Source organism: Heterocephalus glaber, unplaced genomic scaffold, assembly GCF_053883595.1.
Source record: "Heterocephalus glaber isolate CG9 unplaced genomic scaffold, H.glaber_assembly_v1.0 deba00000594, whole genome shotgun sequence".
Classification (NCBI taxonomy): Eukaryota; Metazoa; Chordata; class Mammalia; order Rodentia; family Bathyergidae; genus Heterocephalus; species Heterocephalus glaber.
Window position 1 is genome coordinate 24,714,040 of NW_028258151.1, and position 26,296 is coordinate 24,740,335.

The following is a 26,296-nucleotide window of genomic DNA, read 5'->3' on the forward strand; positions in this document are numbered from 1 at the left end:
CTTCCTTAAGTCCATCTCCCAACTTCCTCTTATAAGGATGCCAGCCATTGGTTTAGGACCCATCCTGATACAGTATGATCTTTTCTTAACTACGTCCTACAAAGACCCTTTTTCTAAACCAGGGCACATTCACAAGTGTTGGAGGTTGGGCTTTGAACGTACCTTTTGAAGCACTCAGTTCTGCCCGCCTCAGTAGCGTGGTAAAGCACTAATGAAGTACTAACATACACTAGTAGGCTTCAGTAAATAATAGTTTCTATTACCCTCTGAATAGAGTGTTTGGGAAAGCTTTCATGGAACTTTCTAACTGAATTTTGCTGTCTTTACAGACCTTTGAAGTTATCAATAAAGCTAAAGCAATTTCTGTTTTGTTTTTTTTTTGTAACGCACAGCTTTTAGTCTCAGTATATGCTCTTCTAGGATGTGTATAAGAGCTGCCATGCATCTCAATTACAGAATGCACTTGGCATTTGGATTTTGAGTGACTTTAGCCCAGTGCTGTCGTGGTTTCCTTTGGGCACTTTTGTCTTGCTTAACGATGCAAACCAGAAAATGCACACAAATGGTTGCTCAAAATGAAGCCTGTCCTTATTGCTTCTTTTACCTCCCGGGCCCCATACTACAGAAGCTTATTCACAGCAAAGCAGCCAGGGCCCTAAATCTCCCACATTCATATATTACATTCCATATTACAGTCCAATGTGGCGAAATTAATTGTGACTAAGGAAGGGAAGACAGGAAATACCTATAATGGTTTATCATGTTTTGTAAGCTTTGTGAAGGCCATAAATTTAAGGCATATAGGAATTGTATTTATTCCTTAGGTTTTGCAGCTTTATCACATTCCCCTTCCCTGATTGGTGACGAGTCGCCGAAGTAGAAAAGGGGGCAATCATGGAGATCTTCCCAGTGCCACAGACCCCTGCAGAGCCATCCCTCTAAGCCTCTTGGTTACCTGGCTGCTAATCGCTGAATTATTCATGCAGGTCTGCTGGTAGAGGGAGCTGCTTTTGACTGTTGCCTCTCCTCTTATATTAGTTTTTTAATAGCTGCAGTTGTAGGAATCTCATTCCTTGTGGAGCAGTTCATAAATTGAATAGTGTGTGTGTGTGTGTGTGTGTGTGTGTGTGTGTGGCATGTCCCTGCATGAGTGTGTGTGTAGCCGAGAAGGCCGCTATGTGGCTGTATGAGTGATTACCCCTTGACTGAAACCTTGGGTTGCAGGAATTTACGTGTTGGAAGGGGAGCTAGCTTAAGCAAGAACATTTACCCATTACTAAGTTCTTGAAGAATTCAGAAACTCCTATCAGTGCTTCTGTCTCCATTTATTTGGACAATGAAGATGTGTATTCCAAAGGTTGAAATTCTCTTAAAATGACTGTTTTTTAAACATGATAATAAAAGTTTGGACCATACAGATTTCTGATACTGAGATGGCTGCATGAATTAGTGCAGTCTTCATTTGATGGTCCTGATTCCTGTTTCCAAAACAGAAGCCCATGAATTGATTTTGTAAAATCACAAAGTGGTAGAACTGTTCCTCAGGATCCTGTAGGTCGCAGGGCTTAAACTCTGTTGACGGTGACCCACAGAAACACATTCCTATATCCACACAAAAATTTGTACACAGACATCTAATAGCAGCAGTGCTTATAGAGCCCCAAAGTGAAAATATCCAACTGGATTAATGAGTAAAGAAAATATGGTATATCCAGGCAATGGACTGTTACTCAGCCATATGAAGAAACAAAACATTGATGTGTATGTCCTGCAATTTGGGTGAACCTTGAAAGTGTGCTGAGTGAAAGAAGTCTGTTACCAAAGGCCAGTATCATAATATGATGCCATTTGTGGGAAATGTCCAGCAGAGGCAAATTCATGGAGATAGAAAGTAAATTGGGAATGGCCAGGGCTGGGGTGGGGTTTGTGAGGAACTGGAGTGCACCTGCTGATGGCTATGGTGTGTCCTTGTAGGTTGTTGGAATGCTCTAAAATGGATTGTGGTGGTGATTACACAACTCTTGAATATACTAAAAGCCATTAGGTTGTATATTTTAAATGGGTGAATTGTATGGTATGTAAATTTTATCTCAATAAAGCTGTTAAAATCACATTTACTTTGCAAATTAGAATATTTATATAAAGTTGAATCCAAACCTACTCTTTCTATGTCTAATGCATTCTGATTTATTCTAACCTTTTCCATTTCCTGTCTTTAAAAAGTTGCTGGATGTGACCAATCATGTTGAATCCATAATCCAGACTTTTATGTATTCTTTTCTATTTTACAGATTTAAAAAAATAATAAACTGAGTCCCAGATTTTAAGAAGTGGACGAAAGTTTACCCAAGTTCTTAGTGACTGAGTTGAGACTACAAACTGGGCCTCCTGACCCTCATTTCATTGTGTTATCAAGGGGTTGGGTGTTCTTTTTAAAAGACTGAGAAAATGTTGAAGTTTAAAAAAAGGTATTGGCCATGAATAGGGTCCTTGTAAACCCCTGCTCAGAGGCCTGGGGTGGTTAAGGAACCTGGAGGCTCAAAAAAGGGCTGGTGCCCCTGCTGTTTAGCTTGGTATTCAGTGCATAACACACTGAATCCAGTTTATAGAGGAGGCTCCATTTGTTTGTTTTCCAGGCAAAGATGCTATTTTGTCTGCATTTCAGACTAAAAACATTTAAAATTCCTAGCTGCTTGCCCTTTAAAGACAGACTGGCTCCTAACCCTAAGTTGAGGATAATAGAAAAATTAAGACATACACACTTAAGAAATTAGGGAGAGGTCAGTCCTGGTGCTTCCCTACAGTTCTGGAATCAGCCACCTGGTATCAGGGCTGTGCAGCCTTGGGCAGTGATATAAAGAAAAGAGATTTTTTTTATTGGAGTGGAGGATGGATGGGAGTATGGGAATGGGGAGTGAGGTCCCCGAAAGGACCTGGGTTGGAGCAGATGTGAGGGGTATTCTTACTATAGAGAGGGTTTGTTTCTGGGGAATGATGAACTGATTGAGAACTCTGCTGCCTCTTCTGGTATCTGAGAGGCTAGTTCATGGCCAGGGCTAGATTTTTCATTGTATTTTGCCCCACATTTAGAAGAACATTCTGTTAGTTAATTTTGTGCATCAATATTTGCTTCTCTCCAGCAGGCTCAAAAAAGACTCATACAGATTGAAAGGTTTTTGTCTCTCCCCCGTTATGAATCTGTTGCTGGCCTCACTCCTGGACAGGCAGCTTCTATGTAGCTTGAGGTCTGGGTGGAGGGCTATAGAAGCAGAGGAGAGAGGACCTGTTCTTCCACACATCTGGTTCTCTGCAGAACTTCTTCCTAATCAGGAGGGAATTTGGGGTTTTTTGTACTGGGGATCGAACTCAGGACCTGTGCTTGCAAGGCAGTTGGCGGCACCACTGAGCTACATCCCCGGCCCTAGGAGGGAGTTTTATCACTGGTTGGTGTTCTTGACATCAGAGTTGGGTGGAGGTCTCTTCCCTGGATCAAGAATCGCTGTCCTTCCCTCCTGATTGAGATGCTAGGGCCAAGGAGCACACACCAAAAGGAATCAGGGCACCAACGTAGATAATAATGATTAAAACAGTAAGAGCTAACTGGTTTTGGTTAAAAGTACCAGTCCCCATGCAAAGCATGTGAGGTTTCATTCAAATATTCCCAACATCCCAGCTCCAACACTAACATGCCTGCTGTCTGGAGACCTGGTTCGAGTCCTGGCTGCTCCATGTGCTGTGTACCTTTGTGAACGCCAGTACTTTACTTTCCTCATGTGTCAAATGAGAAAGGCAACATCTTTGCTTCACAGGATGACAGACAACTGAAAAGAATAATAGATGTGCACATCACTTGGTAGCCTGAATGGTCTATTACAGGTCCTCAAAAAAAATGACAGCTGTTTTTATGAATAGGTGGAGAATTTTCTTATTCCTATATTACAGATCAGGAGACTGAGGCTCAGACAGGTTATATCACTTACTAGAGATTCACAGCCCCAAAGCAGAGCAGGATTTGAGTTCAGGTCTGTCTGACTCTGGGTCTCATGGTTTTACTACTGTCTTTCCTTGCTTATGCTCTGATGGACGACTGGAGAGGTCATGGGTACAGAGGACACCATAGTGTGGGTGTGGACCTGTGCCTCCTTTTCAGATTTGAAGGTCTTCTCTCCGGGGGACGCATTGGGTGACCCCAGGGAGCAGGAGCAGGATCAGAGTGTTTGCTGGAGGAGCATGGTCACACAGCACATGAGACGGAACTGCCCAGCGTGTGTTTTCTTTTGCCTCCTCCTCCTCTAATCCTATTGAGGAAGTCCTTTCCATCTACTGTGTGGGGACCTCTGAGCTGAGCTTTGCTTGTGTAAAACAATATGTGTTTACCTTTTGTTCCTGTTATCTGTTAGAGATTACAGTCCCTTGTGACAGATAAAGACCCTCTCCTTCCTCCGCCTTTGATGCTTGCAAACCCTCCCAGGGTTCACTGAGTGCGCCCAGGAAATAGAACACACACATTTAATACAAGATGATGCTCCTAGCCTTCCCTGCCCGTCTTCTTTCAGCCATGAACTATTTGCTCTTGATCAGGCTTGTGTGCTCAGCCATGGGAAATGACTCAGAGCCTGTAGAGCATGCTGATTTATAAAACAAAAACCCAAAGAAACAATCCTAGCATGAACCTCAGAAAAGGATTATCCTGGATTCCCTTGGAAAGTACCCTCTGTGGTTCCAGGGAGGTCAAAGACATGAGTCTAGGGGTCTGTGGTTTGTAAAGGCTGCAGATATCTAATTGGGACCTTGGTTTAATGGCTCCAGGAATCCTTAGACGCCATGCAGTAATAGTAATAGCAATTTAAAGTCGACTCATTACTGGAGTGGTTATTGCTTTTGTTCAGAATGGCCCATCCTAGTCAGGCCCTATTAAATACAGCAATTTAACTGACACTTAGCGTCTTCAGGGAGATAAATTATCCTTTGGCCTGGTCAACTCCACTTTGAGATGTGATCACTGGTATGAGCCCTGGGAGAGTCGTTTGGGCAGGTGCATTTTTTCCTGGAGCCCACACTGCAGTCCTTCATTCAGCTCACTTTTAATGGGGACCAACTCTGTCCCTGACACTATGGGAAGCTCTGACCTATAATGAACACGTAGTCCACGTGGACCCTGCATTGGGGGAAGCTCACAGCTTTTACAGAAACATTGATTGGGCACTGACTGTATGCTTGGTATGGTCCCAGAAACAGTAATGGCAGGGTTTTGCCACTCCTAGAGCCCCTACAATCTGGGGAGACAGACTTAGGGTCCAGCCTGGAACTGAATACCTGTGCTAAGAGCCGTGGGGAATGAGAGCACAGATGAGGGAGGGGCCCCTGAGTTGGTGGGATTAGAGAGCTCTGTGGGGAAGGTAGAGATTAAGGACCCTTGAAGGGTGTCCTCTCTGCTGTGATGCCGGACAGAGGTGGGGATGCCTGGGGACGCCTCTGATTCCCAGGGGAGAACAAGGACCTGATAAGGTGCCATGGGAGTGTTCCAGTTCTCCAGGAGCTTTTAGCACTGTGTCCTTCACATTCAAGGGAGTGTTGGCTGTTGAAGTTGGAGAACTGGTTTCCCAGACCTGGAGGGCTGTGTTCCAGCTGCACAGCGGGAGCTTCTGGATCAAGGAGCTGCCTGGAAGAGCGGATGACAGATGGAAAGAGAACTTGGTGCAAAAACTGACTCCAAGGAGAGAGTGATCATTTCCCAGAGCCTGACTGGTTGGGTATAAGTCTGTATTCACAATATATATGATACACGAGGTGTGATCAAAATAAGCAGTAAATGTTTACATTTTTTTTTTTTTGGTACCGGGGATCAAACTCAGGTTCTTGCACCTGCGCAGCAGGTGGTGAAACCACTGAGCTAAATCCCCAGCCCCAGTGTTTACATTTAAAAAAATTATATTACAAAACACAGTGCCACTAATCTCCCCAGAATACTTCTCTTGGCTTCAAGCACATTTATTCCATTGTTCCTGACGCTTTCTGAAGCAGTTCTGGAAATCCTTTTTCGACTGTCTTATCAAGGTATGATCAAAATACAGTGAACATTGCTGCTGAGTGCCATCCAGCAGCAGAGCAGGCTGGTGAAAACATTGTGCTGTGTCCTCGTCCACCTCATTTTACCGGGTCTGGCACTGTGTGACTCCTGGCTCTTTCCCAAAGTCAAAATGACCATGCAAGGTAAATGTTTTGAATTGATCAGGACAGGAGGGAGCCAGAAAACTACAACGAAAGACACAAAAGAGGGCTTCAGAACTGCTTCAGAAAACGGCATGAACGATTGAATAAGTGTGTTTGAAGTGAGGGGGAGTGGGGAATATTTTGAGGGTGGTTTTACTGTAATAATATAAAAAATTTTACATATTCATATATTTTTTGATTGTGCCATGTATTTCCAAATCACAAATTAAGACAGTACTTAAATTCAGTGGAGGAATTCTTTTTAATAATGAGCTTTGTGGATGCATTACTTGGCACTCTTTTTTATCCAACCAATATAATTTAATAGGAGGAGGAAATGAGCTCTCCAAAAGCTCCACCTACTTTATTCATTGTTTGGCAGCTTGGTTTTGTGGTGGTCTTTGCCCTCATTAAGATTCTAAGAAATAACCTTTATTGGTGTTCTTACTGTTTTTTGTTTAGAAAATACATTTGAACAGGAAGAAGAAAAAAAATCATTGGTAATCCTACCCCTAAGAGAAATTTTGACATATTACCCTTTCAGTGATGTTCTTTATATGTGTGGATGTGGATATGGTTTTTCTTCCTTTTCCCATTTTACACACAGTGAATATTTTTCTATTCATGAAAACATTTCTATTTCAGTTTTTCCTCAGTCTTCTTTACCGTAGCCCTCATGGTCAATGCAATATTTATTAGCTTTATTTTCTGCAGTTTGTATTGTGAAAACGATCATTTTTTAAAAGTTGTCTCCTAACCAGGAGTTCTAGTTTAATGTAATTCATTTTTTCAAACCACTCAGTACAACCCTTGAGGGGGCGGCCCTTCTTCCAGGGGGGCTGCTTCACCATTTCTTCCAAACCAGTTTTATTGGCCATACTAAAGTCAATCCAGTAGGTGTTCTAGAGTTTATTTAACCATCCCCTAATTTTGGGTATTTGCGTTGTTTCCAAGTTTTTGTTTTTATAAGCATCACAGTGGACGACATGCTGGTAACGGGCTCGTGTACCCCATAGTCATTTCTGCAGATTAGAAGAGTCCCTAGGAGCTTCACATCCATGCATGACCCCAGAGTTGAGTGGCTCAGAGCAGAGACAGCTGCCTGGCATAGGGCAGGACCCAGTAGCTCAGTACATTGGATGAATGCTGTCACTTGTTCTGTGCATCCTTATCATTGCTTCAGGAACTAGCAGGGAAGCTGGTACTGCATCCTTCTGTTACTGTTGCTTTCCTGCACGGGGAGGAGCACATGACAACTGTCCAACGGCCGCACTCCTGTCCTCTGTCACCGTCATCTCTGGCTGCTTTTAGCAGCCATCCAGGGTTCTGTGAGGCCTTCATCAACTCCCTGCCCCTCTCATCTGACTTTAAGACAGTGAACTCAGACAAGGTATAGGGAAGTCAGAAATCCAGACGAACAGCTTTCAGATGATTTTTAGCTCAGCTTGCTCAGGTGTGGCCAGGGCCCTGACAACACACCTGTTCTACTGCTTCCCACTTTCCAGTAGAAGAGAATTAGGCACCACCTACATCAAGTTATAAGGTGATATTTGTTCCTCAGAAACTCACAGGGATCCTATAAATTTATTATTTAAGAACAGCCATTTCCTACACAATGGTGCCAGCTTTATCATTAACCTTCTGGTACAGAATAACCCTGAATGTGCTATTGGGTTACTGTCACATTTTTTTTCTTTTAAGGTAAAACTGTACACATTTCCAATTAAGACAAAGAATGTGTAATTTCCTGAAGTCAGGATTGAGGCCATAACCTTGAATGCTCAAGAATTCCAAGTCTAATGAATCCATCAAGTTACGATGATGGAAAGGAAATGCCCTATCAGTATCAGATGTGATGAGAGAGGGTGACCTTGCTATGACAAGTCACTCTTCTGATGGCCAAGCCCAGTCTTAGCTGGCCTGGCTGGTCCAGGTAGTGTCTCGTAGCAGACCTAGCATGTGTTCCCTCTGTGCAAGCTACCAGGTTCTCTTCTAATAACCTTTCTCTGTTTATGCATGGGCCATACACGCATGCTGCTACAACAAGTGTGATGTGTTGCTTTTCTTCTACATTTCCTGTCCTTTCTCAGCTTTGATTTCCTGCTGACTTCTGAGCCCCTTAGGCAGGAGGCCCGGAACTTTCTAATTTGAGCACATTCAGAGAGAAAGCGAATGTTGTTTGGGTTTTACAGCAGAAACAGTCCTGCCAAACTTGCTTGTTGGAAGGAACAGAATGGTTCTGTCTTTGTCCCTGTTCTGCAGAGTCACACTCTTGGGATGGAGCATCCTGTTGGTTCAGTTTAGGCCACATGGCCTCTCTTTGGCTAGAAACGGGACCCTTGGTCATGGTCCCATTACATTATACCTATTTAGAGAAGTAGTTCCAATAAAGTAGAAAGAAAAGGATGCTGAGTAACTTAAAAAACAAAAACAAAAACAATACCACCAGTGTATCCACTATTGATATGACCTGAAAATGATCTATAATCTCCCTGTCCTACTGGAAATATGAGTCCATGGACTTTGTAGTTAGCACCATTAGATATTTCTATCTGGCCCCAGAAGTTTGGTTCTATTTAATCCTTGTTTTCTCCTAAATCACATAGGCTCCACAGTTAACCTGAGTTATAGTTAACTCACAAATTAGGGTCAAAAGCCATTAACATTTTGGCTCTGCCACTTTCTGGCTACATAATCTTGACCTTTCTCAGCCTTGGTTTTCTCATGGATGCCATCAATCAGGCAGGTGAGATGTCTCCTAGAGTTCCAAAATTCTAGGAAGATGGGACAGCCCTGGTGAAAGGCTGGGAATGGAGGAGGTAGGAGGAGTTGAAGGCATGTGTGGTAGTGTTTTCTCCACTCCTTGGGCATCTTGGGCTGGCTGCCGGTGGTTTGTGGATACTGCAGCTCATTGTGTGAGTTTTAGAGCCGGATGGACCTGGGTTCTGTGACTCCCTGGTTATGCGATCTTGTGAAAGTTGTTCAACTCTCTAAGCCTTCATTACCTCCTCTGAGAACTTTGCCCTGGCTCCTTCCTCCCTTGTAGGGTGGTAATGAGGAATCAGATGAAGATGCAGATCACAGGAATTTAGCTTGGGGCCTGGTGCATGGACAGTGCTCGGTTGTCATTACTCAGGGTGAAATCTCCTTGCGGGCCCAAGCCTGAGGATCCAGACCTCGCATCTGACTACATCTGCCCTTCTCCAGCTGGCAACTGCCCCCTTCATGCAGGAGAGGCAAAACTTTTAGCACAAGAGGGAGGAAGTTGCTGCTGTTGTGCCTACCACACAGAGTTGGGGTTTTTCAGTGTTGTGGGTTCCATGTTGGTGGGTTTATTTGGGTCAGTCTGCCCTTTGCCGCACTCAATGACTCTGAGTATAGGGAGAAAGTTAACAGTTTTAATTCCAAGAGCTTTGGAAAAACTTTGGGAAAGACCCACCTATTCAGCAGGCATTATTTATTTATGCTTTAATCTTCATAAATTACCGCGTTGCTTGATACTCTCCAGAAAGCCCTAAGTAAGTGGAAGTTGTACACGCACCTGAAGTAATTAATACACTTTCTACTAGTGAGGGAACATGTAATTTGCAGGAATGTGTGTCAAGACCCACCCTGCTAAATTTATAACCTGTAATTTGCAACGTTTGCTGGCACTGAATGGGTAGATTGGTGAGTCTAGCTTACCTGCTTTGCAATTATATCTGCTGGCTGGTGTTGCAGGATTGAATGACTGGGGAGAGGGGAAATTTCAGTCGCTTAAGTAAATTAGAAGTGGCTAGAGACCCATCTGAGATGACCCTCTGGAAGGAGAGACTGGTTAATCACGTTCCCTTTGTGCAAATTTAAGAGCTGATAAGGGCCAGGAAGGGAAGAGAGGAAGACACCTGTCTCCAGGCCTTCCTGGGTATGAATGGCTCCTTGGCTTGGGAAGGAATTTCTCCTGCAGCCTCCCCTAGCACAGCCCCCTGGAACAGAAAAACACAGAACTAATATAACAGAAATGGTTTTATGGTCTGTTTTATGAGCTGCATCAACCCTAATAATTGGCTCAGGGGAGGCTCTTGTTAGTTTTTAAGCCCGGAAGTCACTTCACAGCTCTGCAGACTATTGATTTTTGTGAAATTCTCCTAAGTTTTGTTTTCTGGGAAACCTGCCTCTAGTAGTAGTACAGTCTTCTTGTTCTGTTAGGTGCTGGGAGGAGGACGTGAAATGTTCAGATTTGCCCACATTTTGTTTCTGTGGCTGGATAAAGGAATCCAGTGGAAGACGAAATGAAGTTTAGGCAGATCCTGCCCTGGTATAAATCTTGGGTCCTCAATTTATTCCATGTGACCTTGGCGAGGACTATTTAACCTCTCTGAGAGGCCTTTCCTCCTTTGTGAAATGGAGCTAATGATTCCTTTGATTAAAGCTGTTATAAATATTAGATGTTTGTAAAGGTATCTGGTGCATGGAGAACACCCCATACATGGTAATTATCATCAATGCCATTCATATTTGGGGAGGGCACATTATTTCTCAGTGGTAAAGAAAGGCTGGCTGAATAAACCAGGCATAGTTGGGAAACAAGTAGGGTAGGATCCTATGTTCCTTCGAAAAGCTACTTGAGCATGTACCCAGCAGCCTGGAAATGAAGACCAGACGCAGACTGGGCTGCTGATGGAGTGGGGTCATAGCTAAAGAAAAGTCTCAAGCATCCTGGCTCCAGGGGTCACGGAAAAGAGTGGTGGTGTTCTTATTTGGTCTTGGGATCTCCTCAAGGCTTGGAAGGTTCAAAAAGGAATTTGGGAGCTAGGGAGAGAGAGTCTCAACACCCGGGAGCTTGCTGTGCTCAAGGACCATAGCTTTTTAAATGCTGCTGTTGCAGCGGGTTTTTAGATTTGGGGCCTAATTCCATGTGTGTCCCAGGCTTGCAGGAGAAAGAATGAATATTTTCTGTGTCTGTTGCTGCTAAATATTTATGGGCTGGCAGACGGCAACTGGCAAAGGCCCATGTTCAGCTGGCTAAACGTTAATAAGCGTATTGGAGAGATCCGAGGTGTTTGTTTTGTCTTCTAAAACTGAACTCGTTCATTTGCACTGTGCCGCTGTAGGGACCTGTGTTGCACGAGGAAGAAGCAGCGCTTTGTTTTCTTTGTTGGTTTTTCGGTTTGGACTTCGATTTCCACTGCGGCCTCATTTTTGCAAACATGTTTTCACAGCAGTGTTACCACTGTGGAGATGAGAGCAGCCTCTTACAACTTTGCTTATGAAAATAATATATGCGGTGCTTTATTCTTTTTAATGACCTCGATCTTCCATTCCCTTTCTTCCAGATGGGGACAGTGCCAGATCTTCGCCACTGTTGTGTTTTGTTTTCCTGCCTTTTGGAGCATTCTGAGACTAAGGCCCCACCACACACCTTCACTCTTTTCCTGGTTTCTCACTATCCTGGAAGTGGATTTTATACTGTTCCAATGTCCATCCTTTCCCCAACTGCCATCTGTGTGGTTCTTTTTACATTTTCCTTCCTGGAACTTCCCAGATGAGTTTGTGGCCTTATCTTGGCAGTATTTCTCAGCAGTCTCCCTTTCTGCTGAGATGGACTCTTGTTTCACTGAATCCAAGTTGCCTGTGAATTGCAGTTTAGAGCCCATGATTTGGGTACAGTTGTCACAGCAGGGCCTTGTTGAGCCCTCTTTGCAGGGTGCCTGTCCTGGCTGGCTGACTGGTCACCTGGCTGCAAAGAAGGCTAAGAAAAAAAGTACAAGAGAAAACAGTTCAGTGCTACTTTTTATTTACATACCTGAGAAATTGGTTTCCTTTGGAATAGAGATGGATCTGCTGTCCCTCAGAGGTTTATGTGGAAAGGTGTAAAGTGGAATTGGGAAGATGAAAGTAAACTCCTTAGGAATGAATGGGCTCTCCACCTGCCAGTACAGTCCTCATGAGGGGTTCTGGTGCCGCCCACATGGCAGTACTGTTTGTTGTTACCGCTTTGCTAATGCAGAGTTGCAGACATTTAATCCAAGCAGAAAATACTATGAGTTGTGTCACCTCTTGCAAGAGCTTTATTATTATTTTTGTGGAAAGGAGCACTTCTAAAAGTAGATCTAAAATGATGTAATTTTCAGAAAGATTGTGTCGTTTGTCTTAGGAACCACCCATTTTCCAGAAATCCAGAACCACTATCAGGAATTTTTCAACTTTGCATATACAGCCATTTATATGATCGATTCCACTCCTTGCTTTTTTCTCTCTTGTTTTCTTTGGGCTTTAAAAGACTTGAAGGAAACTGCTTAGAAATTTTGATAGAGTACTCAGGCCTCAAAAACTGTCAGCCAGGGAGATAGAAGAATATATTCCATACTTTTGTATTTGTGTCTGGATTAACTGAATACTGAAAATCGAAGCTTATGGTAGTTCACTGAATTGCTTTCTATATTTTGGGATTACTTGCCCTTTGCTCCAGTGGTGCTAAAGAAATGCAAACAAAGTACAGCATTAGTCTGAGCAAAACATATAACTAGGACAGTGGATCTCGTGCCAGAAATACCATCTGCTGTTTTCCAAAGCCAAAGATTGATGACTCAAGTTGTCTCTGTCTTCAGCAAATAGTCAAAGAGACTAAATATATTTATTTTCAGTTTGACCAAGTCTTTCATAATATTTCTTGTTACAAGTGGACTATACGTTGGAGTTATTAAAAGGAGGTCCAATTCTTTGCTTCCCAAATAGATGACTAAAAACTTCTGATAGCTTATGATTTCTGTTTTCTTCATGTTTCCAGAGTCACTTTCTACATGGAGAGGCTGGGTTAACTAACCCACCCAAAGCATTTCTCATCTGCTGACCCTTCCCTGCTCTGAGGTGATGATGTTGATTTCTCATTGTGCATAAAGTCCAAATTCCCTAGCCTGGCTTTTAGAGCTTTGTCCGAAGCGTTATAGCCCTCTTTATGACTGCTGGCTGTCAGGCCTCCCTTTATCTCAGTGTTTCCTTTGGAACATAGGACTACATTTCACTCAACCTGCAGAACCAAACTGGTTGACAGTTACTCCAGGAAGCATTCAACTGTGTTTCCCCTGGAATAAATTTCTTCCTCCTAAGTAATCCCTACATTTATTTCTTTTTTTCTTTTTTGGGGGTGGCATATGTGACTCCCAGCTCTTATAATTATAGCTAGTTAGTGCGTGCTTCTCTCGCTGGTCAGCTGTAGGTTTCCCTTGTGCTCCTATAGGGGACTCCCTATGACCTTGAGTGCTGTAGATCTCCAGCAAGATCTTTTAGGAAGAATGAGTAAAGCAGTTAATTGAATAAATGCTTCCTACAAAACAAAGCATGCGATCAGTGCTAGGTACTTATTAAACATGTGTTTTGTTGCATGGACCGAATGCAGTGACAGAATGTGATTGTCGAGGAGAGCACTGGCTCAAGCATTTTAGCAGCAAGAACACATTGGTCCCCAGAGGAGTTTAGTTTCAGATCGGGATGGTCCTTTCGCCCAAAACTTCACATGTGCAGTAAAGTTAGGATTTAGGTATCAGAACGTTTGCTGTCTCTGTAATACTCAAATTAAGACTTTCAAGGGATGAAGCGAGAACAATAAGCAACTGTAGCAATATGTTCCTCCTAATAGGGTGGTCTATTTTTGGTGTTTTGGGGACACAGTGGTAGTCAGGAGGAAAGAGTGCCTCGGGGAGCCAGTTAGATCTTGATTTGCATCCGGTCTCTCATCGACTGGTTTGTCATCTTGAACCTGTTTCGTCACCTGTGAAACAGGCATAAGAGCTACTTACTGAGGATTAAATAGCACACATACAGGGCCAGTGCACCTCTGACACATAGTGGGTGCTCCAAAAATACAGGCATCACTTCTGTGGGGTGGTGGAGTGGTGTTCTGTCACCAGGGTCCTTAGTATGTGACGTTTGTGTCTGACCGCGTAGCTGTGGTGGAAGGTGGGCCTGAGTCTGATTTGTTTTTAATGTGAAGTGTTTGATAATGTTTTTTTGGGTTGTTGTTGTTCTTGAAAATGGATTCTTATTATTGATTTTAATTAGTCAACTTAGATTGCTTTCCTTTTGTAATCTAAAGTTGCTAGAGGTTAGAAATTCTGAGTAATCTCTATTTCAAGATGGGAACCTGTGGGAATTTTGAAACTAAAACAAAACAACACTGGATGGAAAAGATAGAAAGAAAACAGATGCTGGAACTTGGGAACAGAGGGTAGACATTCATACTGTGTTCAAATTCTAATCTCTGCACTGTGGTTCTGAAGTTACTTATTAAATTTGGAATAGTAAAAATATCCATTATGTATAAATTGGCTTGCCCAAAGATGATTATGTCTGGTTTGGAGGGAAATGTTCTTATTTATTTGTATGGGCATTCTGAGATACATTTTGTTTTCCGAGCTTATTTTCCTCTTGTCCTTTAAGCTGTACTGAGGACAGTGTCTGATTCATAGGAGAATTTGGTATTTTCTGAAATCGTGTAGTAGTTAGCAGGGCCTCCTGGCCTTGTGATAGCTTGTTAACACTAAGGACTTGGAAGGATTGATTATGTTTCTTGGGATGTCGTTTTAGGAAATGTTTCCTTTTCTCCCCAGAAGTTGTAGGCCCCAGGGAGTCTGTGCAAGGTTTTTCCTTCTGTTTAGGAGCTGAGGTGAAAACACCAGTGGCTGTTACTGATGCTTGAATTCTCACTGCCTTGATTTGGTGATTTCCCACAATTCTTTGTTGTCTTCTAGGACAGGAAGGCATTGCCACACAGCAGGGTAATGGCACCTGCTCCTCTTTTAATAAAGACACTTTTTTAGAAAACTTTCTGTTTCTTCTTTCTTCTTAAGGCATTCCCAGTGCGGTCTTTGGACCCTGGTCTTGCTGCTGACCTGTGGGTTTGTGATTCTTGGGCTGGGGACGTGTGGTCTGAGGTGTTTTCTCTGCACCTCACCACCTCCCTGTCCTCGGAAGCTGAGCTTTGAGTGACCTTTCTGTGTTTACCCAGCCTTTGGGAGTTTACTGTGGTGGGGGAAGTGTCTGGAGATTGAGTTGCTGGGGGCGGAAGTTTGAACAGAAGCTGTTTGTTTTGTGGGAACACAGCAGCTGAGCTGAGGGAGGCAGAGAGGGAGGCAGACAGACAGGTGCTTGACAGGAAGGCACCTGGGCACAGTGGTCCCCCTTGTCTACAATTTCACTTTCTGTGGTTTCAATTACCTGTAGTCAACCCAGGTCCAAAAATATTAAATGAAAAATTCCAGAAATAATTCTTAAATTATAAACCATGTGCCTTTCTATGTAACATGATCTTGTGTTGTCCTGTTCCATCCTGCCCAGAGGACACGAATCTCTCATTTGTCCAGCAAGTATTACAGATGAAAGAACCTTCGCTCTCTCCCTTGAAGGTTGGCTCACTCAGTCTGATGAAGTGAACTGATGATAGAGAAACAGAATAGAAGCTCATGCTTATTGTGTGCTCCGAGCCATCTCAAGAATGGAAAGCGAGCGCCCCAAGTTTAAGTACCTTCTTCACGGGGGAGACAGCAATGGGAGATGTAGGCAGTTGTAGGGGTAGTAAGTGACTTTTAGGGGAGATGAATGGGCCCTGAAGAACACATAATAGCTTGGGACAGAGTTCTTCTGGGCTCTGGGCGTTGTGTCAACTACTTCTTGCTTTGAGCATCTCTTTCCTGGAATGAGATAACTCAAAAGGATTCATAATTGAGTATTTCCTAGCAGATCTGCCCTTAAGGAAAATAGGGAACTTCAAGAAAGTCCTTCCTTTCCATTGCTTCTCCCCAAGGGCTCTCCCCTTGAAGCCCAAAGTGGTGTAGTTTAGAGAATCCTTTTCTGAGCCCTAGCAGTCTCCACACTGTATATGCTACCCACCCCAGGAGTATACATGCAGTGTGCACTACCCACCCACGAGTCACTTCACAGCCAGTGCAGTTACCAGCTCTGCTGTTGTGGTAGTGCAGTGTTTGTGTGTAGGGTTTGGTGCTGTCTCTGGCTTCTGGCCACTGCTGAGGATCGGACATAGCCCTTGGCCATAAGGGGGGGCACTGCTCTGCTGAATACCAATATTACACATCAATCTTACCTTTAATAAAAGTGCATGACAGTGGTACGGGAAATGCTGGCCTTTGTTATGTAGAGCTGAGGAAGTGGCTGGGAAGATGAGTGGTACCCATGGTCCCAGAATGCTCTTTTAAAAAATTTTTTATTAGTACATGTTTGTGATATATAATGTTTACATTCATTCTGGGTAGTTGATACATGTACATGACACATCCTAATTCTTTTTTTTTTTTTTTTGGTACCAGGGATCAAACTCGGGTCCTTGGGCTTGTGAGGCAGGTGTCAGAACCACTGAGCTAAGTCCCCGGCCCCGACCGCATCTTAATTCTTTTTACATCTCCTTCCCCTCCTGCATCTCTTTGTCCTTTCCCATTTGCAAAAGCTCTATCTCCCTGTTTCCTATTATCTGTCTTTTATTTTGCTCTTTAATTTATTTATACTTTGAGTTTCTCATATGAGAGAAACCATGTTATATTTAAGCTTGTGTGTCTGATTGATTTCACTTAATAACATAGTTTCAAGGTGGATCCATTTACCTACAAATAACTCAAATTTACATCTTAACAGATGAATGGATAAAGAAAATGTGGTATTCATACACAATGGAGTACTACTGTGCTATAAAGAAAGATAAATTAGAGCCAGAGTATTGTGTGTTCTTTTTTTTTTTGGTATGGGGATTGAACTCAGGCCCTTGTGCTTTCGAGGCAGGCAGCAGCACCACTGAGCTAAATCTCTGGGGCCCAAGAGTATTGTGTTCTTAAAGTCATAAGACTCCCCTTGGTTGAGTACCTTTCCTGGCCTGAGCCCGCCTTTCCCACCTGCTCTCCATCCAGAGGGAGCAGAATCCTTACTGATCACTTGAGATCACCTTTTCCTTCTTAGAATTGAGCCTCCTGTCCCAAACATCTGGGTAGTGGTAGTGACCTGGCCTGGTCTTTTTGAGAGTCATTAAGGTGAGAGATTATCTCTGGATGGTTTGCTATAAATCTAACATTTTTCTTTTTTCCCAAGGCAAGAAAAAATGCTTTTTTTTTTTTTTTTTGGTACCGGGGATCGAACGAGGGTCCTTGCGCTTGCGCAGCAGGTGGCGAAACCACTGAGCTAAATCCCTGGCCAAGAAAAAAATGCTTTTAATGAACAAAAGAAGGAGGAGTCTCCAAATTAACTGTATGGAAGGTCAGTGAAGACACCCTGAGATTGCTGATAGCCAAGAGTAACCCCAGAACTGAGTTTGAGGAGTGAGCTCGTTGTAACTGGAGATGGAGTGGGTTTCCAGGAGGGCAGGCCCCCCTTGTGGTTCAGACTCATTTAAGAACAAAATAGAGCAGCCATGCTGACTTTTCCAAATGCACCCTGGAGTCTGAGTATTCAGCCAACCGTCCTTCAGTAGATGTGGCCACAGAGCCTTGCGCCAGGCCTGAGCAGTCTGCATGCTTGGGGTTTATCGGGGCGTGGCTGATGCCATTTTGAGCATTGGAGAACAAGGGCAGGGCTGTTTTAGGTATTAGGGGAAAATGAGCGAATCGATTACAAATAAAGCCTGGACGTGCCATTCCCCCTCTTCACACTGCCTGTCCCCCAGCACATTGTCAACATTGTGACCTGCAGGAGCGACTTGGACTACTAAGTTTACTGCAGGCTCAGACTGGAAGAAAGGAGAGCGTCATCAGAGGGTGGATGGAGACAGTGCTTGTGAGCCAGCTGCGCGTTCGAAAACATGTTTTATTTTTTTCTTTAAATAAACTTTTTATAGACATTTACTACAGATAATGAAAGTGCACAGATGTTAAGTGGAGAGCTCTGCATTTTCATGAGGTCAACACACCTGGGGAAATTAGTGCTTAGATCAAGAAATAGAGCACTGCTAACACCCTAGACCCCCCAGGAGCCAACCCCCCCCTCCCCCGCCACTGTCCTGACTTCCAGTATCACCAGTGACTTTTTTTCAGTTGAACTGGCAAGAGTGTCTGGTGCCTTTTACTCAACATTCAAAACATCTCATTTCCTCTTCCTTTTCTAGGGGACTTGTAGTTTGACCCTCCACCCACTTGGGTTTTGAGAACTACCCTAAAATTGGCGTCCACATGCCCCACCAGTCCTAGGCTCCAGACTCCAGCATTCTTGCTCCGGGCACCCTTGAATGAGCCCTTCTGTCTTCCAGCAGAAATCATGGCCTGATGCCACCTGGAAGACCTGGAGCGTGGAAACAGGAGTCCAGAGTAGGCTGTAATTGTGGGTTCCCAGGGCGTGCAAGGGAGTCTTGGAGAGGTGCCCTGCATTCCCCACAGAGAATGAATTACATTTATATCTTTTCATCAGAATCAGAGTCCCCTGCCCTCCCCTCCCAACCTGGCCACCAAGCTGTGGGCCTCTTGTGGGACCCAGGGCTGAGCAAGAGAGAGGTGTGAGCGTGAAAGACTCATAAGCTCTCTTTTAGATTATGCTGTGTTCTGAAAGGGAATACAGCCCTTGGGTCATTTCCCGTAATAACTCATTAAGAAGCTGCCATCCACAGGCTTCTCCAAATGATTTTCTATTCAGTTTTCCTTTTTAGTTTGAGCCAATATTTGGGCCTGTTAGTTCCACAACCATGTCAAATACTTTTCTCCCAAACTTGGATCTCTCCGGTTTTAAGGAATGCGTTGTCTTTTTTTTGTTTTGCAGTTTTGCTGATTAGGATGACCTTTTCCTTTGGGGTTTTCTTTTCTTAAGGTTATAGGAACCAGTATCTTTGTGTAGTCTCACACTTGAGTGTGTGTGTGTGTACGTGTGTAGATTATGAACAATGTTGTTTAGCTCCTCCTCCAAATCATCTTGGATGCTCCTTCACATTCTCCAGTGTGTTTATTACTAGGGTGACATTTTAAGTAATTGGTTTCCAAGAAAACGTGCCAATAGAAAATATACCCACATTTCAAAAGGACCTCTCGGGTCCTTCTCAGTATCTCCTTGAAGACCTTGCAGATAGAAATGTAAATATAGGTGCATGTACATTAAAACACATAGCTCTAGTGATAAACCAACATGGGCTAACGCGTGTGTCCCATTTTGCAACGTGCTTTTTCTTCCGTCTGTCTTCTAGACATTCTCCAACCTTAGTAAGCTCTGGCTCCTGGTTCTCTTTGAAGGCTCCTGTGTGCCAGTATGGATACACGAAATCATCTACCCTTCTTAGATATTTAAGTTCTTTATGTTTTGAGCTTTTACAAATAATACTGTCAGAGGAACAGAACAAAACACTCCCTTCTAGGTGAATCTTTTGGCACGTCACATATATATTCCTAAGGAGAGTTCTACAAACAGAACCAGCGGATCCAGAGGTAAGCTCGTCATAGATCGTAACACATATGTTTTTTTTTTTTTCTTTTGTTAGATGATTCCAGGGATGTTATACCAATTTACACTCCCACCAGTAGGGCAGGAAGGCCTTTTTTCCCCTCATACTCATTCTAACTCTCGAATTCACCATCTTTTTAACTTTTGCCAACCATATTGTTTTTTAAAAATGGCATTTATACTTGCCTTAAGTTTACCTACTAGTGAGGTTGTGCTTTTTTTGTTTTGTTTATTAGTTGTCTTATTGTTTTCACCATGATTATTTACTTCCCTTTCCATTTTTCTTTTGGTTTGTTTTCAATTTTCCCATTGTTTTGTAAAAAGAGTTCTAATTAGGGACACGGGGAATTGTTTTAAAAGACGCATTTAGGAGAAGAAAATCATTGGCATTCCTAGCTCTTAAGCTCCATAAAAGATCAAGTTGCCCTTCTTTTTGGCGTAAGTTGAAGGCTTTGGTTTTCTGCTTTGTTTTTATTTAATTAGCTGAAGTTTTTTCTCCTGGCTAGAGAGTCCTGGCTGCCTGTAAATGCATTATCATTTCTGCAGCCCGAGGTGGATCGTGGCATGAGGTGGAAAGTGAGCCCTGCCAGGCAGGGCGGGAGCCTGTCAGATCTGATTATTGTGGGTGTGCAGCGAAAACCCGGATTCCTTGCCTAGAATTTCTGAAGAACTGGTCTCTCGTGTCATGTGCGACCCAGGGAGTGGGGGAGACTCTGGGGCTGCGCTGGCATTTCTGGGTCATTATGTTTCTTTATTCCGCTGGCACTGCCTACATCAGTCCTGCTCCCTGAACTCTCTTGGCAGGTTCCCAAGGAGCCAGTGTTCTTCTCTTCTCATCCAGACCTTGTGGAGAGTTGCCGCCTACCATACTGGTAAACAGCCTGGGCTGTTAGTTCAGACGGTGCCAAGATGCCAGGAATGGGGGCAGCTGCGCTCCCATGGGCACGGATGACAGGGGCAGACCCTTCATTCCTGCCAGGCTACCTTACCGTCTTTGCCTGCTCTGGATGAGAATCTGAGCCCCAAATGCCACGGTGCTGCAGCTGTTACTCCTCCCTGGATACAGAGAGAAACAAATAAAGGCCAAGAGTAGTGTGCTGATGTTTGAGATTTACCTCAGGGAGAGGGGCCAGCGACCTCTCTGTGGATGCAGACCTGTAGCCTTGACCCAGAAGCCCTAAACCAACGCAAAATGCAGATGGAGGGCCGACTGTCTGGGTCTCCATCACTGGTGCGCCTGGTGCTCGCTCTCCTCCCCATCCCAAGGTATACCTGACCATGACTTCTTGTGAGCTGGCTCCGGGAGAATGGGTCCTCACAGAAGGTTGGGTTTGTCCTGTGGGCAGGACAGTGCTAAGAGTGGATGTCATCATAAATGAAGCTTTTGTACCCAAGAGTTCTGGAGGCAAGCTCTTACCTGCTGAGGTTGCATTCTGGAGTTGGGCTACATTTGAATTTTTACCGTGAGCCATGAAGAATTATTCGTGTGCACTAAATTAAATCCAGAGGTGAAGATCACTTCATAGAAAAATCCCTGCATCTATGGATTTCTTAGGAAAGAGAGTAATAATGTGAATTAAAAATATCTTTTGTTGGGCGAGGGATTTAGCTCAGTGGATCCAGCACCTGCCTCACAAGTGCAAGGTGCTGAGTTCGATCCCCAGTACCAAAAAGAAAATCTTTTCTTCCTGCCCCTCTCTATTTTTTTTTAATAAGCAGGCTTGGATCAACTTATTAGCTGAGTGTGAAGAAACGTGTTTTAGTTTCATAAATCTTAAACTGTGTACAAGTGTGTCCTGTCCATAGGATTGAGGAATAATCAAAACTTGCAGGAATAATCCACAGAATGTTTAGTGACATGTTTTTCATAATATAAAACTTGAGGAAGCAACTGCCCTTATGTTTGTCCTTCTACCCACACGGTCATCGATCTCTCCCTCTCACCCTCCCTTTCAGCAAGCCTCCTGTCTGGACCCCGAGCTACATGAAGACACGTTTCCTTCTCTAGTGTAAAAGCTGCTCTGAGCTCGTGGAGAAAGACAGGCACACATCCGAAATTTCTGGAGCATGAAGAGAGAGGTTTGCATAAGTTATGTTGAGAAGTCCAGGGTGGGGTGTGTGTTCATTCTCCTGTGGGACTGAGGAAGAAACTGCTGGAGGAGGTGGCTGGTTGCGACAATCAGCGACTCTTGAGCTGACCCAAGAACTCTGACCCTACTCTTCATGGGGCAGGAAGCCATGGGAAAATTCGAAACAATGTGACGTGGCCAGATTTGCCCCATAACTTTGTGAAGGATGCCTGTTACACGCCAAGACTGGAACCATGGTGCCCATTGAGGTCGCATTAGTGCAAAACAGGTGAAAGAAGGATGTGCATAAGGATAGGATGGAGAAGAAGGATGCCTGTGGGAACTTGACTGACACTGAAGTGGACGGGGGCGAGGGAGAGGGGCAGCTGGTGATTCTGCTAACCGAGTACCAAGTGATGCAAGAGGACCAAGTTTAGAACTTGGTTTCACCATGCTCAGTTTGTGCTGAGGATGGAACTGTCTTTGGTGGTGGGGATGGAATGGTGAGGCTGTGGATTGTGGAAGTTTGAACCTCATAATGGCCAAGTAGCTTACCCAAGGAGCTTATTCACCTTGCTCCTGCAGGTGGGAGCAAAACTTGAGACATAGGCCTCCAAGGTGGCTGAGTAGGGATGATTGGAGAGTCATTGTGGAGGGGAGGCAAGGGAACAGGAGCGCACTGCTGGGGAGGCCATGGTAGGGGAGTTTCAGAAGGAGGGAGAGATCCCATTGGCCCAACGCAGCGGAATTGGGTGGAAGGTAAAGACGGGAAAGTAGCCTCTGGATTGAGTGATCGGGAAGCTTGGGAGGCCACTGGTCACTTGGTAAGGACAGATGTAGGAGAGCGAGGAGTGTGGACTCAGCCACACATCCTGGGATTGGAGAGCTTGCAGTCTGCAGGGGTGAAACCTATTGAAAAGTTCATCCTGCTTTCAGTGTTCACTGAGCCTTTGACTTCTTGCCAGCATCTTGGTATTGAGCCGCCATACGCATTAGCATGGAGCCACACAGAAACAGGAGGACATGGAGCCCCACCGTGGGGCTCGTTATTGAATTTATTGAAAAATCATTTCCCTTCTGCTCTCTCATCTCACCCTGTATGATTCTATTGTATTCAGTTTGGGGTGGATCCTTTACAGTTCGGATCACTCTTCCTCTAATTATTAATCATGTAGCTACATTATAATGGTATGCCTCGTGAAATGACATATTATGTATCTACATTACACTGGGTTTTATATAACAGTATCTTTTTAACAGTGCATAATAATACCTTTAAGAAATGAGCCCTAGTTAATCTTATGGCCTCTATCTGTGTGCTGTCATAAAATGTTGAATTTGTAGTATTTTTTTTCCCCTTAAAAGGTTTTCTGGTGTGTCTGATGTGCAGTGAGACTTCTGATGTTTCAGGCCTGGGATTGTGTAGCTCCAATACCAAAATAGACTAAACTGCCCATTGACTACACCTGGGAACTTGTCCGGGCTGTGTCCAGCCATTTCTGTTTTGTAGATGAAGAAACTGAGGCACCAGTGGTTAAAGTCATTCATTACCGAGATTGGAAGGCATAGAACTGGAATTCCTAGTTCCTGGGGTCTCATGCTGATTGGAATTGAGAAGAGCTCTCTAATCCCTCTTTAAGTTTTTAAACTTTCTTTGTTTTCTGGACAATGTAAACTACCCTCCACAATCTGGGAAACCCAGCCAGGTTCGTGCACACAGTGTTATTCCTTTGATTTTTACCAAATCTGACAAATTTCTTGCAAAGGTAAATTGCTCACTCCAGAGCTCCAAAAGCTTCAGTGGTTCAGACATGCATGCTAAAGCGCGGATTCCAATGGTAAATACTGCTTCCCTCTGTCACTTGCTAGATGTACCAGCATCGTTTGCTTAAGATGTCAACTAATTCCTCCTGATGGAAGAACTGTCGTTGGCTCAGCGTGGTGGGAAGGTGTTCACGTGAGCAGACTGTGGAAGCAGGATGGACCAGTTTAATGGATTAAGCTACTTAAGAAAACTTTAAAAGATGCCCCCGTTAGTATGCATTCCCCTGCCTTGCTTGGCATTTTTGATTTCTCTGGCAGAGTTCCTGACCTAATCGGAAATGATAAGCCAAACAGTTGTTCATTTGCTGAGACATGATGGAAGATTGTGGCTAATAGAAGTCACCCGGAGAGGCTCTTAAATCTGTAGGCAATGGGAGGCAGGTCTGATTCTTGGTCTTTTGGAGATATTTTCTCTCTCTATAGGGGGAGTGGGATCCACTGTCACCAGATGGACAGCAGGAGGCCAGAACTGAGTGTCGTGCTGAGCTGGGGACCTGGCTTCTTTGGCCACCTCCAGTCAGCCTTTTGCCAAGGTGGTAAGTTCTGGCTCCTCTCACCCACCTGCCTTGCAGGGGTGTTTTTGGCTCTTTAGAGGAAGTTCTACGTGTAAACCTCAGGCATGGTTGGACACACTAAAGAAACCATATGATGAACATTTAATTTTTAAAAGTTTATTATTATGAAAGACATTGCCATTAATCTCCCTCACAATATTCCCCCTGGCTTCAAACACACTTCTCCCATCTTTCTTTCCACTTTCTGAAGCAATTTTAGAAGTCCTCTTTCATGAATGCTCGGTCATGGCTGCCTTGATGCATGACCTTGATGCATGACCTTGATGCATGACCTCTCAAGGTCATTTTGATTTTGGAGAAGAGCCAGAAGTTGTACGGTGCCAGATCTGGTGAATAAGGTGGATGAGGACATGTTGTAATGTTTTTTGCAAGCTTGCCTTTCTGTTGGATGGCACTAGGCAGCATATCTACTGTATTTTTCATTTAAAACATGAAGGGGGACTTCCAAAAGTACCATTTTCTTGCTTCAGAAAGTGGCAAGAATGTTGGGTTAAGAGTGTTGAAAACGAGGGGGAGGGCTTTCAGGGCCATTAATGGCGATGTGTATTCACTGTAGCTAGGATCGGCAGGTGGTGTGTGTTGCCCTGCTATAGCTGTGTGTCCTCAGAAAAAAAGGATGAATGAGTTGAGAATGCAAAAGGAATGTGGATGTCATCTAGAAATGCCTTAATGGACACACAGGGAAACTGAGGACCAGGATAGTGAAGCAGTTTCTCCCAAATCCTGTTGACGAGTCCCATGTGTCTTTTCTTTTGACCTTCTGTGAAACCACATTGCTTGGAGGGTGGGTTCCTGTTTATGGTTTAGCTGCCCTTAGAGATTCCTAGGGATGATCTACAGAGGGCTAATCCACTAGGTCGAAGCCAGCTGGTCCCCATTGCCACTATTCTAGGGAAGACTGCTTTGCTCTGACTTTTCCAACCCTGGCTTCTCCTGAAGGGAGTCAGTATGTAGAGTGTCTGGCCTGGTGGTTAGGCCTTGCTATTTGTATTTTTGGAATGTCGTGGTTTAATAAGTTGGGTGGTGAATTTATCTTATATATTTATTTTTCCCCCACAATCCGCTTTTACCCTGCAACTGTTGCTGCCTTTCAGAAAATGAAAAGAGTTCACAATAGATGTTGTCTCCCAGATGAACACCCTTGCGTTTGCTCTTTTCCACTGTGAACACTCGGCCCCTTGTATCTCTCATTCCTTTACAGTTGAGGGGGTTTTGAAGCTTAGAACATTAGTGATAAATGGTTCCATATGTCTTCTATAGATTTTTCTAAACTGCTATTGTAACTTTTCTTTTATCTTTTTCTGTGGAACTGGGGGTTGAACTCAGGGCCTTTGCACTGAGCTACATTCTCAGCCTTTTTTTAATTTTTTATTTTGAGACAGGGTCTTGCTAAGTTGCTAAATTTCCCAGGCTGGCCTCACATTCAGAGTCCTGTCTAAGCCTCCCACAGTTCTGGGATTGCAGGTGTGAACCCCCACACCCAGCTGTAATTTTTATTCTTTCTAATGAATTTTATTAATGAAACCTTTTTTTAAAATGGCAAAATAGCCTGCCTGCCTTTCTTTCTCTCTTTCTTTCTTTCTTTCTTTCTTTCTTTCTTTCTTTCTTTCTTTCTTTCTTTCTTAGTACAGGGGATTGAACTCGGGACCTCGCACTTTCAAGGCAGGTGGTGGCACCACCGAGCCAAATCCCTGACCCAGTGAAACCTCTTTTTTAAAAAAAGGAAAGAGAAAAGTCACCAAGAATAACACTAATCAAGCTTGTGTGCCTACCACCTGGGTCCAGTGCATTCTAATCTTTTGCCATGCTTGTTTCAAATTGTTTAAAGGCAGATTTCTTACAGTCAAAGTTCAGTGTCACCCTCTCTGATCCCATTTGCCATTGTCCTGTGTAGGGAACAGCGAAAGGGGACGTTACTAGAACCTTTGAATGGAGTCCTAGTCTCCTGTGAGCCATGACAGCACAAGGCGAATTAGGTAATATCCAGACAGAAATGAGACTTAGAGAAGAAACTGAGCTTTGGGCCTCATCAGTGCTGTTCTAGGCAACAAAGATGAAAGATCCCAAGCTTGCCGCACCTTTATTGGGTACATGGGGAGAAACAAATATAGTAGAAGACTCAGAAGGTGGTGGCCATAACCCCAGAACAATGAGGAATATGCAGATGAAGATTTTGTTCCTCTCCAGGTTGTCTTCAGGAGGTGTAATCTTGCCCTGGAA

The 26,296-nt window shown here is 43.9% G+C and overlaps 1 protein-coding gene across 5 annotated transcripts in view; it reads left to right on the top strand.

Annotated features, from left to right (window-relative positions):
- The window catches only part of Ldlrad3 (low density lipoprotein receptor class A domain containing 3), a 252,219-nt gene that overhangs the window by 41,786 nt on the left and 184,137 nt on the right, over window positions 1-26,296 (top strand). The window contains exon 2 of one of the 5 annotated variants that reach the window (XM_021264353.2): window positions 21,565-21,687. The exons of the other annotated variants lie outside the window; for them this stretch is intronic. The gene's annotated coding sequence lies outside the window, so the exon portion shown is untranslated. The remainder of the gene's footprint in view (window positions 1-21,564; window positions 21,688-26,296) is intronic. 5 annotated transcript variants of the gene reach the window in all.